Source organism: Symphalangus syndactylus, chromosome X (genome assembly GCF_028878055.3).
Source record: "Symphalangus syndactylus isolate Jambi chromosome X, NHGRI_mSymSyn1-v2.1_pri, whole genome shotgun sequence".
Classification (NCBI taxonomy): Eukaryota; Metazoa; Chordata; class Mammalia; order Primates; family Hylobatidae; genus Symphalangus; species Symphalangus syndactylus.
This window is the reverse complement of record NC_072447.2, coordinates 65,370,505-65,383,232: the sequence shown is the minus strand read 5'-3', so window position 1 is coordinate 65,383,232 and position 12,728 is coordinate 65,370,505. Positions and strand designations below refer to the sequence as shown.

The following is a 12,728-nucleotide window of genomic DNA, read 5'->3' as shown; positions in this document are numbered from 1 at the left end:
TGCACCCATTAACTCATCATTTAGCATCAGGTATGTCTCCTAATGCTATCCCTCCCCCCTCCCCCCACCCCACAACAGGCCCTGGTGTGTGATGTCCCCCTTCCTGTGTCCACGTGTTCTCATTGTTCAATTCCCACCTATGAGTGAGAATATGTGGTGTTTGGTTTTCTGTCCTTGTGATAGTTTGCTGAGAATGATAGTTTCCAGCTTCATCCATGTCCCTTCAAAGGATATGAACTCATCATTTTTTATGGCTGCATAGTATTCCATGGTGTATACGTGCCAGATTTTCTTAATCCAGTCTATCATTGTTGGAGATTTCAGTTGGTTCCAAGTCTTTGCTATTATGGATAGTGCCACAATAAACACATGTGTGCATGTGTCTTTATAGCAGCATGATTTATAATCCTTTGGGTATATACCCAGTAATGGGATGGCTGGGTCAAATGGTATTTCTAGTACTAGATGCCTGAGGAATTGCCACACTGACTTCCACAATGGTTGAACTAGTTTCCAGTCCCACCAACAGTGTAAAAGTGTTCCTATTTCTCCACATCCTCTCCAGCACCTGTTGTTTCCTGACTTTTTCATAATCGCCATTCTAACAGGTGTGAGATGGTATCTCATTGTGGTTTTGATTTGCATTTCTCTGATGGCCAGTGATGATGAGCATTTTTTCACGTGGCTGTCAGCTGCATAAATGTCTTCCTTTGAGAAGTGTCTGTTCATATCCTTCGCCCACTTGTTGATGGGGTTGTTTGTTTTTTTCTTGTAAATTTGTTTGAGTTCATTGTAGATTCTGGATATTAGCCCTTTGTCAGATGAGTAGGTTGCGAAAATTTTCTCCCATTTTGTAGGTTGCCTGTTCACTCTGATGGTAGCTTCTTTTGCTGTGCAGAAGCTCTTTAGTTTAATTAGATCCCATTTGTCAATTTTGGCTTTTGTTGCCATTGCTTTTGGTGTTTTAGACATGAAGTCCTTGCCCATGCCTATGTCCTGAATGGTATTGCCTAGGTTTTCTTCTAGGGGTTTTATGGTTTTTGGCCTAACATGTAAGTCTTTAATCCATCTTGAATTAATTTTTGTATAAGGTGTAAGGAAGGGATCCAGTTTCAGCTTTCTACATATGGCTAGCCAGTTTTCCCAGCACCATTTATTAAATAGGGAATCCTTTCCCCATTGCTTGTTTTTATCAGGTTTGTCAAAGATCAGATGGTTGTAGATATGCAGCATTATTTGTGAGGGCTCTGTTCTGTTCCGTTGATCTATATCTCTGTTTTGGTACCACTATCATGCTGTTTTGATTACTTGTAGTATAGTTTGAAGTCAGGTAATGTGATGCCTCCGGCTTTGTTCTTTTGGCTTAGGATTGACTTAGTGATGCGGGCTCTTTTTTGGTTCCATATGAACTTTAAAGTAGTTTTTTCCAATTCTGTGAAGAAAGTCATTGGTAGCTTGATGGGGATGGCATTGAATCTATAAATTACCTTGGACAGAATGGCCATTTTCACGATATTGTTTCTTCCGACTCATGAGCATGGAATATTCTTCCATTTGTTTGTATCCTCTTTTATTTCATTGAGCAGTGGTTTGTAGTTCTCCTTGAAGAGATCCTTCACATCCCTTGTAAGTTGGATTCCTAGGTATTTTATTCTCTTTGAAGCAATTGTGAATGGGAGTTCACTCATGATTTGGCTCTCTGTTTGTCAGTGATTGGTGTATAAGAATGCTTGTGATTTTTGTACATTGATTTTGTATCCTGAGACTTTGCTGAAGTTGCTTATCAGCTTAAGGAGATTTTGGGTTGAGACGATGGGGTTTTCTAGATATACAATCATGTCATCTGCAAACAGGGACAATTTCACTTCCTCTTTTCCTAATTGAATGCACTTTATTTCCTTTTCCTGCCTGACTGCCCTGGCCAGAACTGCCAACACTATGTTGAATAGGAGTGGTGAGAGAGGGCATCCCTGTCTTATGCCAGTTTTCAAAGGGAATGCTTCCAGTTTTTGCCCATTCAGTATGATATTGGCTGTGGGTTTGTCATAGATATCTCTTATTATTTTGAGATACATCCCATCAATACCTAATTTATTCAGGGTTTTTAGCACGAAGGGTTGCTGAATTTTGTCCAAGGCCTTTTCTGCATCTATTGAGATAATCATGTGGTTTTTGTCTTTGGTTCTGTTTATATGCTGGATTACATTTATTGATTTGCATATGTTGAACCAGCCTTGCATCCCAGGGATGAAGCCCACTTGATCATGGTGTATAAGCTTTTTGATGTGCTGCTGGATTCGGTTTGCCAGTATTTTATTGAGGATTTTTGCACCAATGTTCATCAAGGATATTGGTCTAAAATTCTCCTTTTTGGTTGTGTCTCTTCCAGGCTTTGGTATCAGGATGATGCTGGCCTCATAAATGTGTTAGGGAGGATTCTCTCTTTTTCTATTGATTGTGGTACTTTCAGAAGGAATGGTACCAGCTCCTCCTTGTACCTCTGGTGGAATTCGGCTGTGAATCCATCTAATTCTGGACTTTTTTTGGTTGGTAAGCTATTGATTATTGCCACAATTTCAAAGCTTGTTATTGGTCTATTCAGAGATTCAACTTCTTCCTAGTTTAGTCTTGGGAGGGTGTATTTGTCGAGAAATTTATCCATTTCTTCTAGATTTTCTAGTTTATTTGCATAGAGGTGTTTTTATTATTCTCTGATGGTAGTTTGTATTTCTGTGGGATCAGTGGTGATATCCCCTTTATAATTTTTTATTGTGTCTATTTGATTCTTCCCTCTTTCCTTCTTTATTAGTCTTGCTAGTGGTCTATCAATTTTGTTGATCTTTTCAAAAAATCAGCTCCTGGATTCACTGATTTTTTGAAGGGTTTTTTGTGTCTCTATTTCCTTCAGTTCTACTCTGATTTTAGTTATTTCTTGCCTTCTGCTAGCTTTTGAATGTGTTTGCTCTTGCTTTTCTAGTTCTTTTAATTGTGATGTTAGGGTGTCAATTTTGGATCCTTCCTGCTTTCTCTTGTGGGCATTTAGTGGTATAAATTTCCCTCTACACACTGCTTTGAATGTGTCCCAGAGATTCTGGTATGTTGTGTCTTTGTTCTCATTGGTTTCAAAGAACATCTTTATTTCTGCCTTCATTTCGTTATGTGACCAGTAGTCATTCAGGAACAGGTTGTTCAGTTTCCATGTAGTTGAGCAGTTTTGAGTGAGTTTCTTAATCCTGCGTCCTAGTTTGATTGCACTGTGGTCTGAGAGACAGTTTGTTATTTCTGTTCTTTTACATTTGCTGAGGAGAGCTTTACTTCCAACTATGTGGTCAATTTTGGAATAGGTGTGGTATGGTGCTGAAAAGAATGTATATTCTGTTGAGTTGGGGTGGAGAATTCTGTAGATGTCTATTAGGTCTGCTTGGTGCAGAGCTGAGTTCAATTCCTGGGTATCCTTGTTAACTTTCTGTCTCATTGATCTGTCTAATGTTGACAGTGGGGTGTTAAATTCTCCCATTATTATTTTGTGGGAGTCTAAGTCTCTTTGTAGTCACTAAGGACTTGCTTTATGAATCTGGGTGCTCCTGTATTGGGTGCATATATATTTAGGATAGTTAGCTCTTCTTGTTGAATTGATCCCTTTACCATTATGTAATGGCCTTCTTTGTCTCTTTTGATCTTTGTTGGTTTAAAGTCTGTTTTATCAGAGACTAGGATTGCAACCCCTGCCTTTTTTCGTTTTCCATTTGCTTGGTAGACCTTCCTCCATCCTTTTATTTTGAGCCTATGTGTGTCTCTGCATGTGAGATAGGTCTCCTGAATACAGCACACTGATGGGTCTTGACTCTTTATCCAATTTGCCAGTCTGTGTCTTTTAATTGGAGCATTTAGCCCCTTTACATTTAAAGTTAATATTGTTATGTGTGAATTTTGTCCTGTCATTATGAGGTTAGTTGGTTATTTTGCTCGTTAGTTGATGCAGTTTCTTCCTAGCCTTGATGGTCTTTACATTTTGGCATGTTTTTGCAGTGTCTGGTACTGGTTGTTCCTTTCTGTGTTTAGTGCTTCCTTCAGGAGCTCTTTTAGGGCAGGCCTGGTGGTGACAAAATCTCTCAGCATTTGCTTCTCTGTAAACGATTTTATTTCTCCTTCAGTTATGAAGCTTAGTTTGGCTGGATATGAAATTCTGGGTTGAAAATTATTTTCTTTAAGAATATTGAATATTGGCCTGCACTCTCTTCTGGCTTGTAGAGTTTCTGCTGAGAGATCAGCTGTTAGTCTGATGGGCTTCCCTTTGTGGGTAACCTGACCTTTCTCTCTGGCTGCCCTTAACATTTTTTCCTTCATTTCAACTTTGGTGAGTCTGACAATTATGTGTCTTGGAGTTGCTCTGCTCGAGGAGTATCTTTGTGGCATTCTCTTTATTTCCTGAGTCTGAATGTTGGCCTGCCTTGCTAGATTGGGGAAGTTCTACTGGATAATATCCTGCAGAGTGTTTTCCAACTTGGTTCCATTCTCCCCATCACTTTCAGGTACACCAATCAGACGTAGATTTGGCCTTTTCACATAGCCCCATATTTCTTGGAGGGTTTGTTCATTTCTTTTTATTCTTTTTTCTCTAAACTTCCCTTCTTGCTTCATTTCATTCATTTGATCTTCCATCACTGATACCCTTTCTTCCAGTTGATTTTGTTGGCTCCTGAGGCTTCTGCATTCTTCACGCAGTTCTCGAGCCTTGGCTTTCAGCTCCATCAGGTCCTTTAAGGACTTCTGTGCATTGGTTATTTTAGTTATCCATTCATCTAATTTTTTTTTCAAAGTTTTTAACTTCTTTGCCGTTGGTTTGAATTTCCTCCTGTAGCTTGGAGTAGTTTGATCATCTGAAGCCTTCTTCTCTCAACTCATCAAAGTCATTCTCTGTCCAGCTTTGTTCCATTGCTGGTGAGGAGTTGCGTTCCTTTGGAGGAGGAGAGGCGCTCTGCTTTTTAGAGTTTCCAGTTTTTCTGCTCTGTTTTTTCCCCATCTTTGTGGTTTTATCTACTTTTGGTCTTTGATGATGGTGATGTACAGATGGGTTTTTGGTGTGGATGTCCTTTCTGTTCGTTAGTTTTCCTTCTACCAGACAGGACCCTCAGCTGCAGGTCTGTTGGAGTTTGCTAGAGGTCCACTCCAAACTCTGTTTGCCTGGGTATCAGCAGCAGTGGCTGCAGAACAGTGGTGGCTGTAGAACAGCGGATATTGGTGACCTGCAAATGCTGCTGCCTGATCGTTCCTCTGGAAGTTTTGTCTCAGAGGAGTACCCGGCCGTGTGAGGTGTCAGTCTGCCCCTCCTGGGGGGTGCCTCCCATTTAGGCTGCTCAGGGGTCAGGGACCCACTTGAGGAGGCAGTCTGTCTGTTCTCAGATCTCCAGCTGCGTGCTGGGAGAACCACTACTCTCTTCAAAGCTGTCAGACAGGGACATTTAAGTCTGCAGAGGTTACTGCTATCTTTTTGTTTGTCCATGCCCTACCCCCAGAGGTGGAGTCTACAGAGGCAGGCAGGCCTCCTTGAGCTGTAGTGGGCTCCACCCAGTTTGAGCTTCCCGGCTGCTTTGTTTACCTAGCCTGGGCAAGGCAAGCCTGGGCAATGGCAGGCGCCCCTCCCCCAGCCTCGCTGCCACCTTGCAGTTTGATCTCAGACTGCTGTGCTAGCAATCAGTGAGACTCCATGGGCATAGGACCCTCTGAGCTAGGTGCGGGGTATAATCTCCTGGTGTGCTGTTTTTTAAGCCTGTTGGAAAAGCACAGTATTAGGGTGGGACTGACCCAATTTTCCAGGTGCCATCTGTCACCCCTTTCTTTGACTAGGAAAGGGAACTCCCTGATCCCTTGCACTTCCCGAGTGAGGCAATGCCTCACCCTGCTTCAGCTCTTGCATGGTGCGCTGCACCCACTGTCCTGCACCCACTGTCTGGTACTCCCTAGTGAGATGAACCCGGTACCTCAGATGAAAATGCAGAAATCACTCATCTTCTGCGTCGCTCATGCTGGGAGCTGTAGACCAGAGCTCTTCCTATTCGGCCACCTTCTCACTTATAATTTTATTAATTTGATTGAGATCTTTCTTTCTTCTTGGTTAATCTAGATAAGCATTTCTTTTGGGCATATATCCAAAGGAAATGAAATCACTGTTTCAAAGAGGTATCTGCACCTCCATGTTCATTGCCACATTATTCACAATAGTCACAATATTAAAGCGACATAAATGTCCATCAGTGGATAAATGGATAAAGAAAACATGATATACATGATTATCTCAATAGATGTAGAAAAGGTTTTTGATAAAATTCAGCACCGCTTCATGATAAAAACTCTCAATAAATTAGATATGAAAGGAACATGCCTCAAAATAATAGGAGCCATCTATTGCAAACCCACAGTCAACATTATACTGAATGGGTAAATGCTGGGAGCATTCCTGTTGAAAACTGGCACAAGGATGCTCTCTCTCACCACTCCTTTTTAACATAGTATTAGAAGTCATAGCCAGAGCAATCAGGCAAGAGAAAGAAATAAAGGGCATCCAAATAGAAAGACAAGAAGTCAAGCTATCTCTGCAGACGACATGATTCTATACCTAGAAATCCCCATAATCTCGACCCAAAAGCTCCTTCAGCTGATAAACAGCTTCAGCAAAGTTGCAGGGTACAAAATCATTGTACAAAAATTACTACCATTCCTGTACACCAGCAACAGCAAAGCCGAGAGCCAAATCATAAAGGCAATCCCATTCACAGTTGCCACAAAAAGAATAAAATACCTACGAATACATCTAACCATGGAGGTGAAAGAACTCTACAATGAGAATTATAAAACCCTGCTCAAAGAAATGAGAGAAGACACAAACAAATGGAAAAACATCCCATGCTCATAGATAGGAAGAATCAATATCATTAAAATGGCCATACTGCCCAAAGCAATTTAAAGATTCAATGCTATTCCTACCAAACTACCGACGACATTCTTCACAGAACTAGAAAAAAAACTATTTTAAAACTCATATGGAACCACAAAGGAGTCCTAATAGCCAAGGCAGTTCTAAGCAAAAAGAACAAAGCTGGAGGCATCATTAACCCAACTGCAAACTATACTGCAGGGCTACAGTATAAAACAGCATGGTACTATTACAAAAACAGGCATATAGACCAATGGAACAGAATAGATAGCCCAGAATTAAGGCCATACACCTACAATCATTTGATCTTCAATAAAGCTGACAAAAACAAGCAATGGGGAAAAGACTCCCTAATCAGTAAATGGTGCTGAGATAACTGGCTAGCCATATACACAAGATTGAAGCTGGATCCCTTCCTTACATCACATATAAAAATAATCTCAAGATGCATTAAGGACTTAAATATAAAACCCAAAACTATAAAAACCCTGGAGGACAACCTAGGCAATACCATCCTGGACAGAGGAAAAGGCAAAGATTTCATGATGAAGACACCAAAAGGAATCACAATAAAAGCAAAAAATGACAAATGGGATCTACTTAAACTGAAGAGCTTCTGCACAGCAAAACAAACTGTCAACAGAATAAACTGACAACCTACAGAATGGGAGAAAAATTTTGCAAACTATGCATCTGACAAAGGTCTAATATCCAGCATCTATAAGGAAGTTAAACAAATTTACAAGAGAAAAACAAATGACCTCATTTAAAGTAGGCAAAGAACACGAACAGACACTTATGAAGAGAAGACGTACATGTGGCCAACAAGCATTTGAGAAAAAGCTCAATGTCACTGATCATTAGAGAAATGCAAGCCAAAACCAAAATGAGATACCATCTCATGCCAGTCAGAATGACCATTATTAAAAAGTTAAAAAAAAAAAAAAAAGATGCTGTTGAGGGTGCAGAGAAAAGGGAACACTTATACACTGTTGGTGGGAGTGTAAATTAGTTCAACCATTGTGAAAAGCAGTATGGTAATTCCTTAAATCGTTAAAAGCAGAACTACCATTCAACCCCGCAATCACATTACCAGGTATATACCCAAAAAAACACAAATCATTCTACCATAAAAATATATGCATGCAAATGTTCATTGCAGCAGTATTCACAATAGCAAAGACGTGGAATCAATATACATGCCCATCAGTGACAGAGTGGATAAAGAATATGTGGTACGTATACACCATGGAATACTATGCAGCCATTAAAAAGAGCAAGATAATGTCTTCTGTGGGAACATGGACGGAGCTGGAGGCTATTATCCTGAGAAAACTAACCCAGGAACAGAAAACCAAATACCACATGTTCTTACTTATAAATGGGAGCTAAATAAATGATGAGAACTGATGAACACAAAGAAGAAAACAACAGACACTGAGGTGTACTTGGGAATGGAGGGTGCGTGAAGGGAGAGAAGCAGAAAAGATAATTATTGGGTACTGGGCTTAATACCTGGATGATGAAATAATCTGTAAAATAAACCCCCATGACACGAGTTTACCTATGCAACAAACCTTCACATGTACCCTAGAACTTAAAATAAAAGTTAAAAAAAAAGAAAATATGATATATATACAATGAAATATTACTCAGCTATAAAAAAATCTACTATTTTCAATAACATAGATAAGTCTGGAGGACATTATGCTAAGTGAAAAAAATGAGACTCAGAAAGACAAATACTGTATGATCTCTCTTATGCAGAGAATCTAAAAAAGTCAAACTCACAGCATTGGAGAGTTGAACAGTGGTTCCCAGAGGCTAGGAGAGGGGTGTGGAGGAAATGGGAAGATATTGGTCAAAGGAAACAAACTTTAAGTTATAAGATGAACAAGTCTGTAGACCTAAAGTACAGCATAGGTGGTGACAGGTCTTAATTTATTTGATGGTGGTAACCATTATATAACATATAAATCAGATCATCCCATTGTATGCCTAGAATATTTACAATCTTTGTCAATTAAATACTTTTTTAAAAAAACACAAATCTCTAATCAGTAAACTAACTTTAAACCTTTAGAAACTGGAGAAACAAGAGCAAACAAAAGCCAAATCTAGCAGAAGGAAGGAAATAATAGATTAGAGTGGAAATCTGTGAAATAGGAAACCAATAGGGAGAAGCAACAAAACTCAATTTATTTCCTTGCAAATACTAACTAAACTGACAAAACTTTAGCTAACCTGAATTTAAAAAGAGAGAACAGGTAAACAACTAAATTATAAGTGAAAGCAGAGCTATTACTACTGACCTTACTGAAATAAGAAATAGAATTCTACTAAGAACTGTATTCCAGGGAATGAGATAAACTATATATAATGGCCAACTTCCTGCAAAACACAAATTACCACAACTGTCTTAAAAAGAAATAGAAAATCTGAAAATTTATATCAAGTAAAGAGATTGAATCAGTAATTTTAAAGAGGAGACCAGGAGCAGATGGCTTCACTGTGAATTTTGCCAAATATTTAAATAAGAATAAATGAGAGTTCTACTCAAGCTCTTCCAAAAAAGTAGTAAAAGGACACGTCCTAATTCATTTTATGAGGTCAGCATTATTCTGATACAAAAACCAGATAAAGTCTTCACAAGAAAACTACACACCAATATCCCCTATGAATACAAGTGCAAAAATACTTAATACATACAAACTGAGTCCAACAGCATATTGAAAGGATTATAAACCGTGAACAAGTAAATTCATTCAAAGAATGTAAGAGTGTTTCAACATATTACTATCAGTCAATGCAATACACCACGTTAATAGAATGAAGAAAAGAAAAATTATAACCATCCAAATTGATGTTTAAAAGACATGTGACAAGATCCAACACCCTTTCATGATAAAAACAGAAAAAAAAATCCTAAGTGTAAAAGGTAACTTCTTCAAAGGGTTAAAAGGCATTTATTTAAAAAACGATAGCTATCACCATGCTCAGTTTCGAAACACTAAAAGCTTTCCCCCAGATCAGGAACAAGACAAGCTTTTGTCACTGATATTCAACCTTGTACTGAAAGTTCTAACTGGGGCAATTAGGCAAAATATGAAATAAAAGGCATTCAAAATAGGAAGAAGTAAAACTATCTCTATTTGCAGGTGCGATAATCATATATGTAGACAATCACATATAATCCACAAAAAAACTACTAGAGCTAATAAATGAATTCAGCAAAATTATATGATAGTCTAAAATTCAGTTGTTTCTACATACCAGCAATGAACAAAACAAAAAAATAAAGAAATCTATGATATTTGCAATAACATACAAAGAATACCTGGGAATAAATTTACCCAAGGATGTGAAAGACTTGCACACTGAAAACTATAGAACATTGCTGAAAGACATTAAAGAAAACCTTTAAAAAATTGAAAAAAATATATTTTCATGTATTGAAAGACATTATTCTCAAAATATCAATGCTATCTAAAGTGATGTACAGATTTAGTTTAATCCTTATCAAAGGTGGCCTTTTGTGTAGAAATGGAGTAGTAGAACCATAAAATGTATATAAAATTTCAAGGGATTCTAAATCATCAACATAATCTTGAAAAGGAAGAACAAAGTTGGAGGAATCACAACTCTCAATTTCAAAAGTTACTACAAAGCTACAGTAATCAATAGTGTTGGTACTGGCATAAAGACAGACACATAGACCAATGGAATAGAATAGACAGTCCAGAAATAATCCCCTGCATACATAGTCAAACAATTTTTTGGAAATTTTATTTTAATTGACACATAATAATCATACATATTTATAGAGCAGGAAATGATATTTCAATAAATGTATACAATGTGTAATGACCAAATTGGGGTAATTAGAATGTATATCACCTCAAACATTTACAATTTCTTTGTGTTGGGAACATCCAAAATCCTTGTTTCTAACTATTTAAAAATATACAATAAATTATTGTTGGAGAGTGTATTAGTTTGTTCTCACGCTGCTATGAAGAAATACCCGAGACTGGGTAATTTATAAAGAAAAAAGGTTTAATTGACTTACAGTTCCGCATGGCTGGGGAGGCCTCAGGAAACTTACAATCATGGTGGAAACACATCTTTCTTCACAGGGTGGCAGGAGAGAGAAGTGCCGAGCAAAGGGTGAAAAGCCCCTTATAAAACCATCAGATCTTGTGAAAACTCATTCACTATCACAAGAATTGGATGGGGATAACCACCACCATGATTCAATTACCTCCCACTGGGTCTCTCTCCCCACCCATGAGGATTATGGGAACTACAATTCAAGATGAGATTTGAATGGAGACATAGCCTAAACATATCAGAGAGCTTCCTGGTAGCTGAACATTTGGAGGTTCCTGGAGCATGGCATGCCTACTTCACTCTACACATCTCTTCATCTTTATCCTTTGCAATATCCTTTATAATAAACCCATAAAGGCATTGAAGATATGTGATTGTGAGACAAAAGTGTCTACAAAACTATGGATGGTACAAGAACTTCACTTGATATTGAATAGTACCCAGATACTGAGGTGCAAAAAAAAAACAAGTACTAACTCTGCAAGAATGGCAAGACAAGTGGCTGAACTGAAATATTGGTTTTCATCAAAAACAAGGACATCAGCTATTAAAGCAGCATTTAGATACTTTTCTTAAAGGCAAGAGTTGAGTGAGGGTATTTTTTTCCTCTATGTGGAAAAGCAGTTGAGATGAAATATTTTGCAGACTGGGGACACAGTGTACTTGGTGTGGAAGTCACCAAGTACTTCCAAGTACTTGGTGTGGGATATGAGATTTTTTTTACAGAGTGGAATCTTTCTTAGAAGAGCCAATCACCAAAATTCCTGGAGCCAAAGTGTTTAAGAGTTCTTTGGGGAACATTTCATTGTACTGTTGCTGTATTTTTTATCCTCCTAGAGCAAATATTGGCAAATTTGACAGGATTTAGGATAGAAGAGCATTAGTTGCCATTAATCCAGGTGATCACAAATGCTATGCAGTTATAACGTCGTCCAACCTGGGTAAAGGGTTTCAGTACCTCATATATGTTCTTTCTTATGATCCAACTAAACATTGCAGGCCGACCATTTTGTGTTCTACTTGCTGAAATTGAAAGGCTGTTCAGTACATTATGTAATATTCATTGTCTTGAGAAGGTTGATGCTTTTGAGGAATGACATAAAAGTTTGGGAATTGACTACATTTTTGAAAGGTTATATCTACTTACAGAAAAGTAGGTGAGATGTAAATACAATCAAGTAACATAAAAATGTTTTTGAGTTTTTGAGTTTCTGAGCAATTGAAAATTATGCTGAGGCCTCAAAATGTAATGGATGAATTTTTTATTGCTTATAAATAATATAGTAGATTCTTGCTCAAAAATGCATAGAACTTTTTAGAAGAACTTACATAGTAAAATGGAAAAGTAGCTCCTTTGAAGAGGAGAGTATGATGGTGAAAGATTATACCTGTGTGTCATATAGACTGAAATTCCTTTTAAAAATCAATCGGCGTGTATTATTTGTATAATTAAAAAAGAAAAGAAAAATGCAATGCATATTACATAAATATAGCAGACCTAGAAAAACCGACATTTTTTTTTGAGACAGGGTCTCACTCTATTACCCAGGCTGAAGTGCAGTGGCACAAACATTGCTCACTGCAGCCTCAATCTCCTGTGTTCAAGCCACCCTCTCACCTCAGCCTCCCAAGTAGCTTGGACCACAGGCACATGCCACCATACCCAGCTAATTTTTTCTTTAAT

At 38.1% G+C, this 12,728-nt stretch overlaps 1 pseudogene; it reads left to right on the top strand.

Moving 5' to 3' along the window:
- The first annotated feature begins 11,445 nt into the window (after positions 1 to 11,445).
- Positions 11,446 to 12,201, top strand: LOC129476059 (thiopurine S-methyltransferase-like; annotated as a pseudogene).
- The last annotated feature ends 527 nt before the right edge of the window (positions 12,202 to 12,728 follow it).